At 41.1% G+C, this 13,301-nt stretch overlaps 1 long non-coding RNA gene across 1 annotated transcript; it reads right to left on the bottom strand.

Moving 5' to 3' along the window:
* Positions 1 to 3,929, bottom strand: LOC119579428. Its single transcript, XR_005229288.1, has 2 exons — positions 1,698 to 3,929; positions 1 to 1,585 (listed from the first exon to the last, which is right to left on the bottom strand). It is a non-coding gene; the product is annotated as an uncharacterized LOC119579428 (long non-coding RNA).
* Between the last annotated feature and the right edge of the window lie 9,372 nt (positions 3,930 to 13,301).

The following is a 13,301-nucleotide window of genomic DNA, read 5'->3' as shown; positions in this document are numbered from 1 at the left end:
ATTTCGATTTTTTTTATTACTTTTGCCTTAATTGAACAGAAGCTCGACATAAATATTTATCTACGACAATAGCAATAATTCATGTTTAAAAAGCAAAATAAGTGCTGTAATAAAGCGTGGATATGGCAACACTGGGGCAGAGGAACATGAGTGGACTAGAACGTGCTGTGAGTAAGGAGTGCACGAAGCGGGGAGATGACTGCCACATTTTGACGAACAGAAAATAGATTGACAACCAATACAATCGCTAATAGATTTATTTTTTAAATACTGATAACGGTATTCATGAACAGGGTGATACATACACACATCTCAAAGTCACAGCAACTGAAACAAAAATATTTTAAATAGAGGATGTTTTGCTGGGGTGTATACCTGCTGACATCATGCATTGCATCCAGCCACCGAAGGGTACCCCCAGGAACATCCTACTACAGTAGTATTAGGCCACTAAGCCTCGCAGATAATGACAGGTTCTCGGTCAAAGAACGTAAGCCATCAAACTATTTGAAGCAGATTTTCTGGATACTATTATGAATCAAACATTCCTGGAATCATCGCGCATGAATAATGATGAGGCTGAAGACTTCTTACTCAATGCTTGTAATTTCTTTTTTACATATACATTTTTTGTGTTCTTCCTGCAACCCTGCTTTAAACATCAACGGCACCTACACCTGCCGTCTGGGATTTCTCTGATGGTGTGTCTTCGCTACCTCTCAAGCAAGAGGTGGTCTCGCTGTTCTGATTGGGTCGGCTCCGGCTCTAATATCCACTCAAAAACCCATAGGAAAGGCTCAATCAATTTCTTAGGAATCCTCATTATCCTGGGTATGATGGACGGCCCCGGTGTTGATGACTGCCATGTCGAAGAGGAAGATGATCTTTTACTAAACCTTTGACCGGCGAGCCGTCGGGTTGTAGCTCGCCATCTGATCAATGTTGTCATCTTTCATGGCGACATTGCAATCGGATACCACTGACGGCTTCTCCAACATCCACTGCAGCGGCGTGGACGGTCGACAGCCTGGTGACGGTGTTGTGGTCTTTTCACTGCAAGGCCAGTATCTTGCTGTTTTGATAGTCAACATCACACTCACTCCTCATATTGAGGTCCTTAGGTACGAACTTCCTCTTTGTCTGGCTGTTTCTACCGCATTCGTCCCATGGGCCTGCAAAAGATGACAAGACTTTGCGAAGTGTACAATTATCCACAAACTGGTATCCTAGCCCAAGGAAGCCTGCAACTACAGCACCGCTCGCGTGGATGAGTGTCATCACGGTCCTGCACGGCGTACACCTTGCAACAGCCGTCGGGCCGTTACTGGCGCAGAGCTTGTAGACCTTTAACCTGAACCGCATTCTCCTGTTCGGGTTGAAGGTCTTGAAAACTAGTAGCCCAAACCTATCCTTTAACATGACCTTAACAATGAGATCATGTCGCAGCGCGTGATTGGCTGGCCAGTAATTGCGATGATCGGGGCATGACACTAGCCCCATTATGACCCTGGTTCCAAATTATGCAAGGATCTCCTGCCTGGCCATAGGTGTCCATTTCCTCATGCGAGGTGAGGCTGCAGCATACCTGTGGAATGGAAAAGAAAACAGGTGATGCATTATGACTGCTCAATGAAAGATAATTGTTCAATATGAAATACAAATGGAAAGAACACAAAAGAAAAAGTTATGATACTTACTAGTTAGTCTTCTTGACGCTGTGATCAAGGCGATTGTTGGCAAAAAGGAGTGCATACAACTGTCTCATTTATCTCTTCTAACCATGAACAATTTACCATGCAACTCCATCGTAAGGACACAAGACAGAGAGGGAGGGATAGTTGAAAGTATGAAAAAGGAAGACTACAGCAAGACCAGCACCGGAGATGGATTTAGAGTCATCAGTGTAAACATAGTTGCTGTAAGAATGAGTGGAGACATGTCAGGGAAAGGAGTGAAAAGGGCAGATGAGGGGGGGGGCTGATTTGGGTGGGTCAGGAGCAAGTACAGAGGGAAAGTATAAGCCAAGGAGGAGATAGACAAAAAAGTAAAAATGTTTTGGTGGTAGGAAAGCGAAAGCTATGGTCAGTGGCCCATGAAGAAATTAATGATATTGTCGACTGTATAAACTGGCGGAGAATAGGTATGGAAGGCCAGAGGCGAAGTTGAGACCCACATACAGGGAAGACCGGATACCTGGTGGTACTACTGCAGCTAAGTTGTTTACAGGAAGAAGGGAAGCCTCTGAATTGTTGAAGAGGTAAATGTAACACGGAAAGTGCGATTGGAGTGGAAAGACCTAATGACCCCCCTTCCTTGGGCCTCAAGCCCTCGGCTCAACTAATTTTGCATGGTCTTTTTTTCTCTCTTTCCCTTTCCTTCTCTTCTCCCTTCTAACCCTCGGTTAATCGCCTTGCCCTTACTCCTTACGGAGGAACATATTTCAGGTTTACCATAGCCATTAATGAAGATATTGTACTCCTATTAAAAGTATAACCCTTCATTAACTAGCCTGTCTAACTAGACTTCTAGTTTCCCTACCCCTGCCCCACCTTTGATCATGGCTTTGACCTCTACTGCTACTAGCTTCTCCCCGATGCACGCTGTCAACTCTATCCATTCCGAACCAACCAGGTCCAGGTCATTAACCTTTAGAATACACCCCTTCCTCTCTTTCAGCATCCTCCACTCCATCTTCACTTAGTCGTCTTCATTGTCTGCCCTCCCCCTTCTTCCCGGATTACTACTGCTCAACCTTATTGTCGCCCTCCCCACAGTACTACCACACCACTTCCTCTTCCAAAGCTGATTGCCCTGCCTACGATAAGGACTGGTCAGGCTGTGAAAACAAGGTTTCACTGATTATGATGAAGTAGCGGTACACTACTACACTACTTCCCAGAGGCCACCAATATTGCCAATATTAGATTCCGTAAACATGACCTTCCCTATGAGGTTTATACAGGTGGAGTGTCCTGCCCTGTCCGACCACATCAACCCCTTCACCGTAAATGTCAGATGTTGGCTTTTTGGCCACCCTGCTAAGCAATGTCGCTTCACAGCCTATTAACCCCTACTGCACCCAACTGATCATGACTGTTCAAATTGCTATGCACAATCACGCACATGTGCCAATTGGTGGCTCCCAAATGTATTTTATAGGAGTTGCCCTGCCTTCAAGCTTGAGACTTAAGTAGCAGTTCTCAGATTTAAGATTTTCCTCTCACTACCTATTCCAACAATGTCCTTCACTCTGCTCCTCTCCCTTCTTCCCAAGATGTCTCAGCATCTCCCCCGGTATCAGTTCACCTACCCCTTACCATCCTATCTCTAATCCCTCTCTCATGCAGTCAAATTATTTTTCCTGTCTAAATCCAGATACTCTCAATCTCTACCACTTCCCCGGTGTCTTTCGCACTTAATGTTCCACCATATCTTACCTCATCCTCTCCTACCTTTTCCTCTGCTTCTCGGACATGTGTCTTTTCTTCTTCTCTTAAGAATATCTTTGCTTCTCAGACCTCTCCTCCTAACGCCCCTCACAAACTCTTGAGGACATGCAAATCTTTCTAAACATGGCCGCAAGAGAATGCACCTCTTTCTCATGTACCCTCCAGCCTCCCTACTCCCATTTCTTGTTCATTCGAAGTAATTGCCGATATCATTCGACATCTTCCTCTAGTTCCAGTCCACTTTCTCCCAACACACCCCATCCTGTTCTCCATTTGCACCATCCCTTCTTTCCCCATTCTCCGTACCGCTCTCACCTGAATGCTTACGTGACTCCCATCTGTCACAACAGCGACCTTCTCCAAATCCTCCCACTCTTGACTTGATTTCGTTCCCTTGTCTCATTCCCCGGATTATTTTCCTCCTATTTCTTCGACACCAATTTGAACCCTACTAAGTGCATCTTAACTCTTTCGCAGAGTTCTTAACATATAATATCTATTTGACCTGACTTTTACCCCTGTCCCTCTTTATTATACATATACTATCTATTTGACCTGACTTTTACCCCTGTCCCTCTTTACTAATCCCAGCCTTATTCTATTTGCTCCCCCACTTCACCTTTTCAACTACCATACTATCCTACAGCACTACCTTTGATGTATAATACATTTCATCCTAATCAAAAACTCATTTTATCCTTTTGGCCACAACATTTTACTATATTGCTATATAACCTCTGATGTCTGACATTTATTTGTTATAACCATCAGCCTACCATTATAAACATACCCTTGTTCCCTCGTATGTCATCAGAGGATAACTGCTAAAGGATGTGGTATTATATGCCTTTCCTAAGTCAAAGAAAACGGAATCATGGCGTGAAAATGTAGAAGTAACATGCGCAAGGAGATCAGCTGTATTTTCGACATGGGGGAATCCAAAAGGGGAAGGACAGAGAAGGCTGTGGGATTCAAGCTACCAAATTAGCCATTCCTTTTAGTCAGTAGCCTAAGCAACTACTAAAAAATGGGATGGTTATTTTGAGGGAGGGTGCCAGATTTATTGAGTTTCAACTGAGATAGAATAAAGGCTTCAAAGCCAGTGGGGAGGAAATTTTCCAGTTGAAGACTGCTATTAGGGCGAGAGATGTCAGAGCATATATTAATGTATACCGTCGGGGCCTTCATGGGCGTTGCGACTTTAAGGGAAAATGGAATTCAGCAAAAGAAAATGGACCATTATAGGACACTCTAGAGGATAGGGAAGAGGAGATGGGAGTGTGTTCTTTGACTGATTTTTATGGAAGAGATATGGTGAGAGAGTCAAGAGCTGAAATAGGTACCAAGTTCAGTAGCAACTTGGAAAGTATTAAAGATGAGGGTATTACAGGTGTGGAGGACAGGGACAGAGTGAGGGGGGCGTTTTCTTGACAATTTTTTTGGATACGACACCAAACTGCAGAAACAGGTGAACAGAATACAATTGAGGGGGTAATGCCAGCAGATTGTGGATTATACAGAGAAGACAAGTATTTACTCTTTTAAATGTGATAAGGGCTGGTAATTGACAGGGGGAGGGAGGTCTCGCTTATTTCATGCTTCTGGTTTCCACCTTCGGAAGTATGCAGCAGAGCCATTACAAAGCAATCAACAAGTAATATGGGTAGAAATGGGTGTTGAATGAGAAGGGCCCGGAGAATGAGGTGATGTATCAGGAATAAGAACAGGAGAGGAAGGATCCGGGGAAAGGACACTGTTGTGACAAAAGGAAGTCACGTGAGCATCCAAGAGGGAGCAGAAGGTATAATGGAAAGAGGAAGGACTCTCCATTATAGATCTCACGGGGTAGGTCTTGACTATGGAAGGCATTATTGGTGTAAGACTTACAGCGGCCTCTGGGGAGTATAGGGTAGCACTGTACCAACACTGCATTGGTCAAGGGGTTGGTGAGTAGTTGGTTTTCAGTCGGGCTAATCCTTGTCACAAAAAGGGCAATCAGCTAGTGATATAGAAACAGGTCTGGTACAAGAATTAGAGGAAAAGTTAGATTGGACAAGAACAACGTGCATGGGCTTGGGCCTCTAATATAACTGACAAGGCGTGAACGATCGTAATTTCCACAGAAGAAGAATTTGCCTACTTGTATTTAGAGGCATTGCTGGCAAAGGAGAGTATTATCAGAGTAAGAGCTGTTGGGAAATCGCAAAAAGTCAATCCCACTTGGCTGGGGTATAGAGGGTATTCAGAAGGATTACAGCGGTGGGAACTGTAGAGGGACGAGGGTAGTAGGAAGAGGGAGTAGTGTGGAGTGAGGTAGTACTGGGAGGGGGAGGGGGCAATAAGGATGAGTTGTAATAAGGGAGGCAGAAAATGAAGAAAATTGCACTGGAGATTGGGTGGAGGATATTGGGAGAGAGGAAGGGATGTATTTAGAAGGTTAACTTACAACTTTAGTAGATGATCCGGGATAGATCAAGTGGACAGCAAAGGTCGTGAAGTAGGGAGGGGGAGCAGAACCGTGATCAAAGGGGAGTCAGGGATCGATAAACTAGAGCAGTTCAAGGGGGCTAGCTGGTAAAGGGGCGAGCCTCAATGCTCCTAATAATGGTAAAAATCCTTATTGGCTATGGTAAGCCTGAAATGTGTGGGGAAGAGAAACGGTCCACCTCTCACCTCAGGGTCCCCATGAGGGTTAAGGGATAGGGAATAGGGTGTCCATGTCTCTCCGAGGCCGTTCAGGACTGACACGAAACCTGCCTTTCATCCTTTCAGCACGGCTCTTACACCATAGAAAGAGGACACAAGAATGAAGAGAAGGAAAAGGAAAGAAAAGAAAAAATAACCAAGGGAATGAAGAAAATTGCACTGGAGATTGGGTGGAGGATATTGGGAGAGAGGAAGGGATGTATTTAGAAGGTTAACTTACAACTTTAGTAGATGATCCGGGATAGATCAAGTGGACAGCAAAGGTCGTGAAGTAGGGAGGGGGAGCAGAACCGTGATCAAAGGGGAGTCAGGGATCGATAAACTAGAGCAGTTCAAGGGGGCTAGCTGGTAAAGGGCGAGCCTCAATGCTCCTAATAATGGTAAAAATCCTTATGGCTATGGTAAGCCTGAAATGGTGGGGAAGAGAAACGGTCACCTCTACCTCAGGGTCCCCATGAGGGTTAAGGGATAGGGAATAGGGTGTCCATGTCTCTCCGAGGCCGTTCAGGACTGACACGAAGCCTGCCGTTCAGGACTGACACGAAGCCTGCCGTTCAGGACTGACACGAAGCCTGCCGTTCAGGACTGACACGAAGCCTGCCGTTCAGGACTGACACGAAGCCTGCCGTTCAGGACTGACACGAAGCCTGCCGTTCAGGACTGACACGAAGCCTGCCGTTCAGGACTGACACGAAGCCTGCCGTTCATCCTTTCAGCACGGCTCTTACACCATAGAAAGAGGACACAAGAATGAAGAGAAGGAAAAGGAAAGAAAAGAAAAAATAACCAAGGGAATTCCCTGTCCATGTTTCCCCCGAGGCCGTTCATGTCTGGCACATAGTCAGCCTTTCATCCTTTCAACACGGTTTTCACACCTTTGGGTGTGGACTGGGAGACAATAAGAAAAAGGAAAGGGGAGAAGAAAAGATAATTCAAAACTGGTTGAGCTGAGAGTTGAGGCCTAAGTTAGGGAGATCCCCATCATTGGGCCTCAGTCTCCGTCTCTGGAGCCCCCCTACGGCAATGGGCGCGAGAGTAGGTGAGGGGGGCGTTATATTGGGGGTTTTGAAATTTCTCCAAATGGTCAATCATTGGTCTGACCCTAAAAATGTACGACTTTTTTACATTGTTAGTACTGTCCCGAATATGTTGGTGTGATTTTATGATCTCCCATTTAGCTCTGCTTATGACCACAGCAATGTAATGTATCAACTTCCCAACAAGACCAAGACAGACGTGTTTGAGTTCTAATTATTAAGAAACAAATATGTAATCCTAACCATTGCTCAATATCCTTTCTACTAAGTTGAAATGGCTTGCTTATAGATGTAAATTTTCTACAGATCAGAATATCCTACTACAATATCCAAGAGATCTAGAGTGGGGGGAAAAAAAGAAATGCCATTCCAATTTCTTGAAAAATTCAGTCACTGATATTTGATGCTTTATCACCACATAGGATGAGAGTTGGCATTGAAGAAGGTAGGCTATTTGGTTTCCTTTTCCTGGTTCACTGAAGTCGTCTTGAGGGCTGGGATGCTTGTGTTGTAGTCTGTGTTTGATGGAAGTGTATAAGGTTCTTGAACAACTAATAAATTATCACATAGTACTTAGAGATATCAATTGATGATGAATCCCTTGTGATTAGCTCTGTTCCACAACTTTGTCAAATGAATCAGTATGGTTATTTGGTACTTGTACATCTGTGGAAAATAATTTGGTTACAAAATCAGACACAAACAAGTTTCATTGTATTTACAATCCGTAACTTGAAATTTATCTAATGGAACTGATATTGCTATGTGGATCAAGTAGTACAGTGCTTAACTTGTATCCTATTATTGAGATTTTATTTTCAATCATGTCAAAAGGAAATGAGTGCACATTACTTTCACTTTCCAAGATCGATGTCATTTTCGTCAGGTCACTCCAGGACAGCACTCCTAGGTCTTCTCCATCCTCATCTGAAGATTTTTCTCTGCAAAACTGCCAGTTTGTAAGTCTCAATGGATGCAACATACCCTGCAAACAGGTGGAATACTTCATTGTAAGTGGTAGAAAAGGAAAAGTATACATATTTGTGGCATATCATACTCCCTCTCATACTGAAGCCTGCTATCACTCATGTAACCACGTGCCAAAATGTAAACTATAATCAATTTCGTTTCATATAAAAAAAAAGAGAAATCATTTTATTTCTTAGGGTCTAGTAACTTCTCTAAAAGCACTTTTGTTTCAGATTAGGAATAAAAAGGGCAGGAATACATGGGTTACTTTATGACCTTAAACCTTTAAATCAAACAGTAACATTGCAATTACATATATACACCACACACTAAGCCAGAGCACACTGCTAACACTGCTTCTAGTAAGGGGTATCAGGTTTGCTGCCAAAGCGAGTTCAGCTGGCAGATCTGATGGATTGGCATCACCTTTCCCTCTGGTGCATCAGCTTACAACATAAGTATGAAGAAATAAAGGAGTCAACTAAATTGTGCCATTTGGGAAATGAACTAGACCAGTAAAGCTTTTAGCAAAACCAACGTACCTCCTTTTGACCACCCATACTAATCTCCAGTCAAAATCCGTGTACAATCTTATCTTGCTATTCTAGTGACATCTTTTGCAGTATCCCATGACAGGGAAAGTCATTCCCTCATTACTGCAGGCATATTACCACTGTTGACGGTGTACTTAGTCAGGCCAACAGACAGATTTGTACGATGAAAGAAGTGCTTGGTCGATCACAAGTCTGTGGAAGGATGCCTTTAAAGAGAATTTGATTAATGCAAAGCTTTATCTCACAGACGTGGAGCATATCCACATATATCATACCATTATTTAATCAGTTTTATAAGACTGTCAAGCCTAAAATCTGTTGAAATCCTCCTCCATCTGTCTAAAGTGCTAGGGCAGTGGATCTCAAGCTTCACAATATGGTTACACTAAAATTATATATATGTATATATATGTACATGTATGTATATGTATATGTACATGTATGTATATGTATATGTACATGTATGTATATATGTATATTTATGTATATATGTATATTTATGTATATATGTATATTTATGTATATATATATATTTATGTGTATATATATATATATATATATATATATATATATATATATATATATCATATATTATATATATCTATATATATATATATATTATATATCATTATATGTATTATATATATGTTATATATGTATGTACTATCATATGTATTGTTTATATGTATGTTTATATGTATGTGTTTATATGTATGTGTTTATATGTATGTGTTTATATGTATGTGTTTATATGTATGTGTTTATATGTATGTGTTTATATGTATGTGTTTATATGTATGTGTTTATATGTATGTGTTTATATGTATGTGTTTATATGTATGTGTTTATATGTATGTGTTTATATGTATGTGTTTATATGTATGTGTTTATATGTATGTGTTTATATGTATGTGTTTATATGTATGTGTTTATATGTATGTGTTTATATGTATGTGTTTATATGTATGTGTTTATATGTATGTGTTTATATGTATGTGTTTATATGTATGTGTTTTATATGTATGTGTTTATATGTATTTATTATATTGTTATTATATATTATATTTGTATATATATTTGTATTATAATGTATATGTATTATTATATGTATATTTTACTATGTTATATATATTTTATATGTATTATCTTATTCTTGTATATATATTGCTTATTATGTATATTTTGTATTATATATGTATATTGTCTGTATGTATGTTTTGTTAGTATGTATTATTTATTATGTATATATAATATGTCATGTATGTATTTTTTATAGTATAATGTACACGTCCAACAACATATTTTTATATTATATTAATCATTATTTATTATTTCTATATATATTCATATATATAATATTTTATTTTTGCATTTTATATGTCATCTATGTTATATGTACATGTTTATATTCTGTTTCTGTCTGTTTACTTATGTCATGTTCTATGACTGTTCTATGTCTTGTTTTATTGTCTTTATCTGTCTGTTTATTGTCTGTTTATTCTTGTTGTATTACTGTATATTTGTCTGTATATAGTATATTTGTATGTATATATGTATATTTGTATGTATATATGTATATTTGTATGTATATATGTATATTTGTATGTATATATGTATATTTGTATGTATATATGTATATTTGTATGTATATATGTATATGTGTATATAGGTACATATGTATATATATATGCATCATCATCATCAAGGGGCTAACGCCGACAGGGGCACATGGCCGCATCCACCCTTCGCTTCCAGCCACGAAGATCCCTCGAGCCGAGTGTCCAGGCAGGCCCACGGCCCATCTCTAATTCCTCTCGACAGGTTTCGTCGAGCTGCCCAAGCCATGATCCCGGATTATGCAAGTGACAGGTCCCATGCCAATCTCACGGTGTAACCACCTGTTGGACACGTGGTCCTGCCAACTGTACCCCATGATCCGGCGAAGGGACTTGTTACAAAAGGCATCCAAAAGACTCCAAAACACTGGATAGCGTCCAGTTTTCGCTTCCATAGAGCAAAACTGGCAGTATCAAGGCCTTGAAGACACGCAGCAAGGTCTTTCTGCATAGGTACTGATATCTCCAAACGCTCTTGATGATCGAGTTCATGGTTCCTGTTGCAAGACCAATCCATCTATTGACTTCTTGGTCTGACAGCCCAGAGATATGGACTATGCTACCAAGTTATGTAAAACTTTGTGACTTCAACGTCCTCGCCGCAAGCATGGATCGACTGAACGGGTTTCCCTAACAGGCCCCCTGTATCTTGGTGTTGGTCCAGGAGACCTTTAGGCCTAAGGGCTTTGCCTCATTGCTAAATGCATCAAGAACTGCCACCAGTGACTCCAAGGACTCAGTTAGGATAGCAACATCGTCGGCAAAGTCAAGGCCTGAGACCTTGATATTGCTTAATGTTGCTCCATACTGACTTTGGCTAGTAGGTCTGCCCATTATCCAGTCCATACAGGTGTTGAAAAGTGTTGGTGCAAGGACACAGCCTTGCCTCACCCCTGAATTAACAGGGAAGAAGTTCGACAGACCCCCACCACACTTTACAGCACTTTCAGTACCAGTATAAAAGCTTGCTATTAGGCCAATAATCTGTGTCGGAATTCCCTTGAGTCTCACGATCTCCCATAGATTCAAACGCCTTCTTGAGGTCGATGTAGGTTGCAAGCAACCCATGACCAAACTCACGACGGCGTTCCACAATTACACGAAGTGCTAGTATACGGTCTATCGTGGACTTGCCAGGAGTAAATCCAGACTGCTCTGGTCTCTGATGCCTCAGTAGGTGGTTGCGGATCCGCTTCAGAAGAATGTGGGCGAGAACCTTGCCTGGTATGCTGAGCAGTGTAATGCCACGGTAGTTGCTACAATCCCAACAATCCCCTTTCCCCTTCCAGAGAGGGATGACCACGCCTCTCAGCAGGTCAGGGGGAATGGTACCAGACTGCCAGATGGCAGTCAGGATTGCATGCAGGCCCCGAGCCATAGGTTCACCCCAAGCCTTTAGCAGTTCAGCAAGGATATCACACATGCCTGCAGCTTTCCCCACTCTTCAGCTTTGAAATCCCCATCCTAACCTTTGTTAGTGTAGAAGGTTCCTCGCTGATGGATAGGTCCGGCACAGGCACTGACATCGCTTGCATCCAAGCTAACTGTTGGAGGGTCTACCTGGTACAACTGCTCAAAATACTCAGCCCAACGTTCACGAACCCCAACATGATCTGAGATGATCCGTCCATCTGCTGATCGGACTGCAGTCATCTGTGAGGAGGGCTTAGAGTTCAGCTTTCTCAGGGCTTGGTAAGCAGGGCGAAGGTCATTTACCAAGAAATGGACTTCAACCTCATCTTCAAGATTCCTGATGAACTGTTCCTTCTTCCTTCTCAGCAGTGTCCAAGCCCTACGCACCATGGAGCGACGCAAAACTTGATTCCTTGCGACACACTTCAGTGGCCTCTAATGTCTCCAGGGAGATGGAATTCTGCCTTGCCTTCAGGCGTACGCCAATGGACTCCTGAGCTGCTTTGAGTGTTACGAGCTTGAAGAGCTCCCACAGAGCAACTGGGTCCGTCAGGTTGTTGAGTTCTGTGAATCGTTCAGAGACTGCCATGGTGAACCCGCGGGCACACCTCCTCCCTTAGTCTTAGTGAAACACCTTAGGGTGGCCACTGGAAGGACGGGGAGTTTTTAAGTGGACCCGCAGGGTAGCCACAACCAGCCTGTGGTCAGTGCCACAGAACTCGGCACTCCGGTAAACCCTGCAGTTCTGGAGGATCCTCCATCGCGTGCTAACAAGAATGTGGTCGATCTCCTTGGTCACTGTACCCATATCGCTGTACCATGTCCAGCGATGCGGGTTATAGCGCTGGTACCAAGAGTCAGAGATCCTCATTTTCTGGGACCTAGCAAAGTCCCGGAGAAGGAGGCTATTCTCGCTGCTGGAATCAGCTCCCTAGCCATGGGGGCCGACAGACATCTCATAGACAGCTCGGTCACAGCCGGATACCTCACTGAACTCGCCCAGAACAATGCGAGTATCTCGCCGGGGGCAATTGTCCGTCACACATGCGAGTTTGGCATAGAATGCCTCTTTCACACCAATTTTACATACATCGGAAGGGGCATATACAGAAATAAGAGACATATATATGTATATATATATATATATATATATATATTATATATATAATATATAATATATATTATTATATTATATATATATAAATATATATAAATATATATATATATATATATAATAATATATATATAATAATAATATAATATATATATAATATTTATAATATAATATATATATATTATATAAATATATATGATATATATATAATATATATATATATATAAATATATATATATATATATATATATATATAATTATAAATATATATATATATAAATCACTATCATATATATATATATATTATAATATTATATATATTATAATATATATTATAAAATTAAAATATATATATATTATATATTAATATATATATTTATATATTATTTAATAATAAATATAATATATATATATAATAATAATATTATATATTTAGATATATA

This window comes from Penaeus monodon, chromosome 12, assembly GCF_015228065.2.
Source record: "Penaeus monodon isolate SGIC_2016 chromosome 12, NSTDA_Pmon_1, whole genome shotgun sequence".
Taxonomy (NCBI): domain Eukaryota; kingdom Metazoa; phylum Arthropoda; class Malacostraca; order Decapoda; family Penaeidae; genus Penaeus; species Penaeus monodon.
The sequence above is the reverse complement of the archived record's forward strand: the minus strand, read 5'-3'. Positions and strand labels throughout refer to the sequence as shown.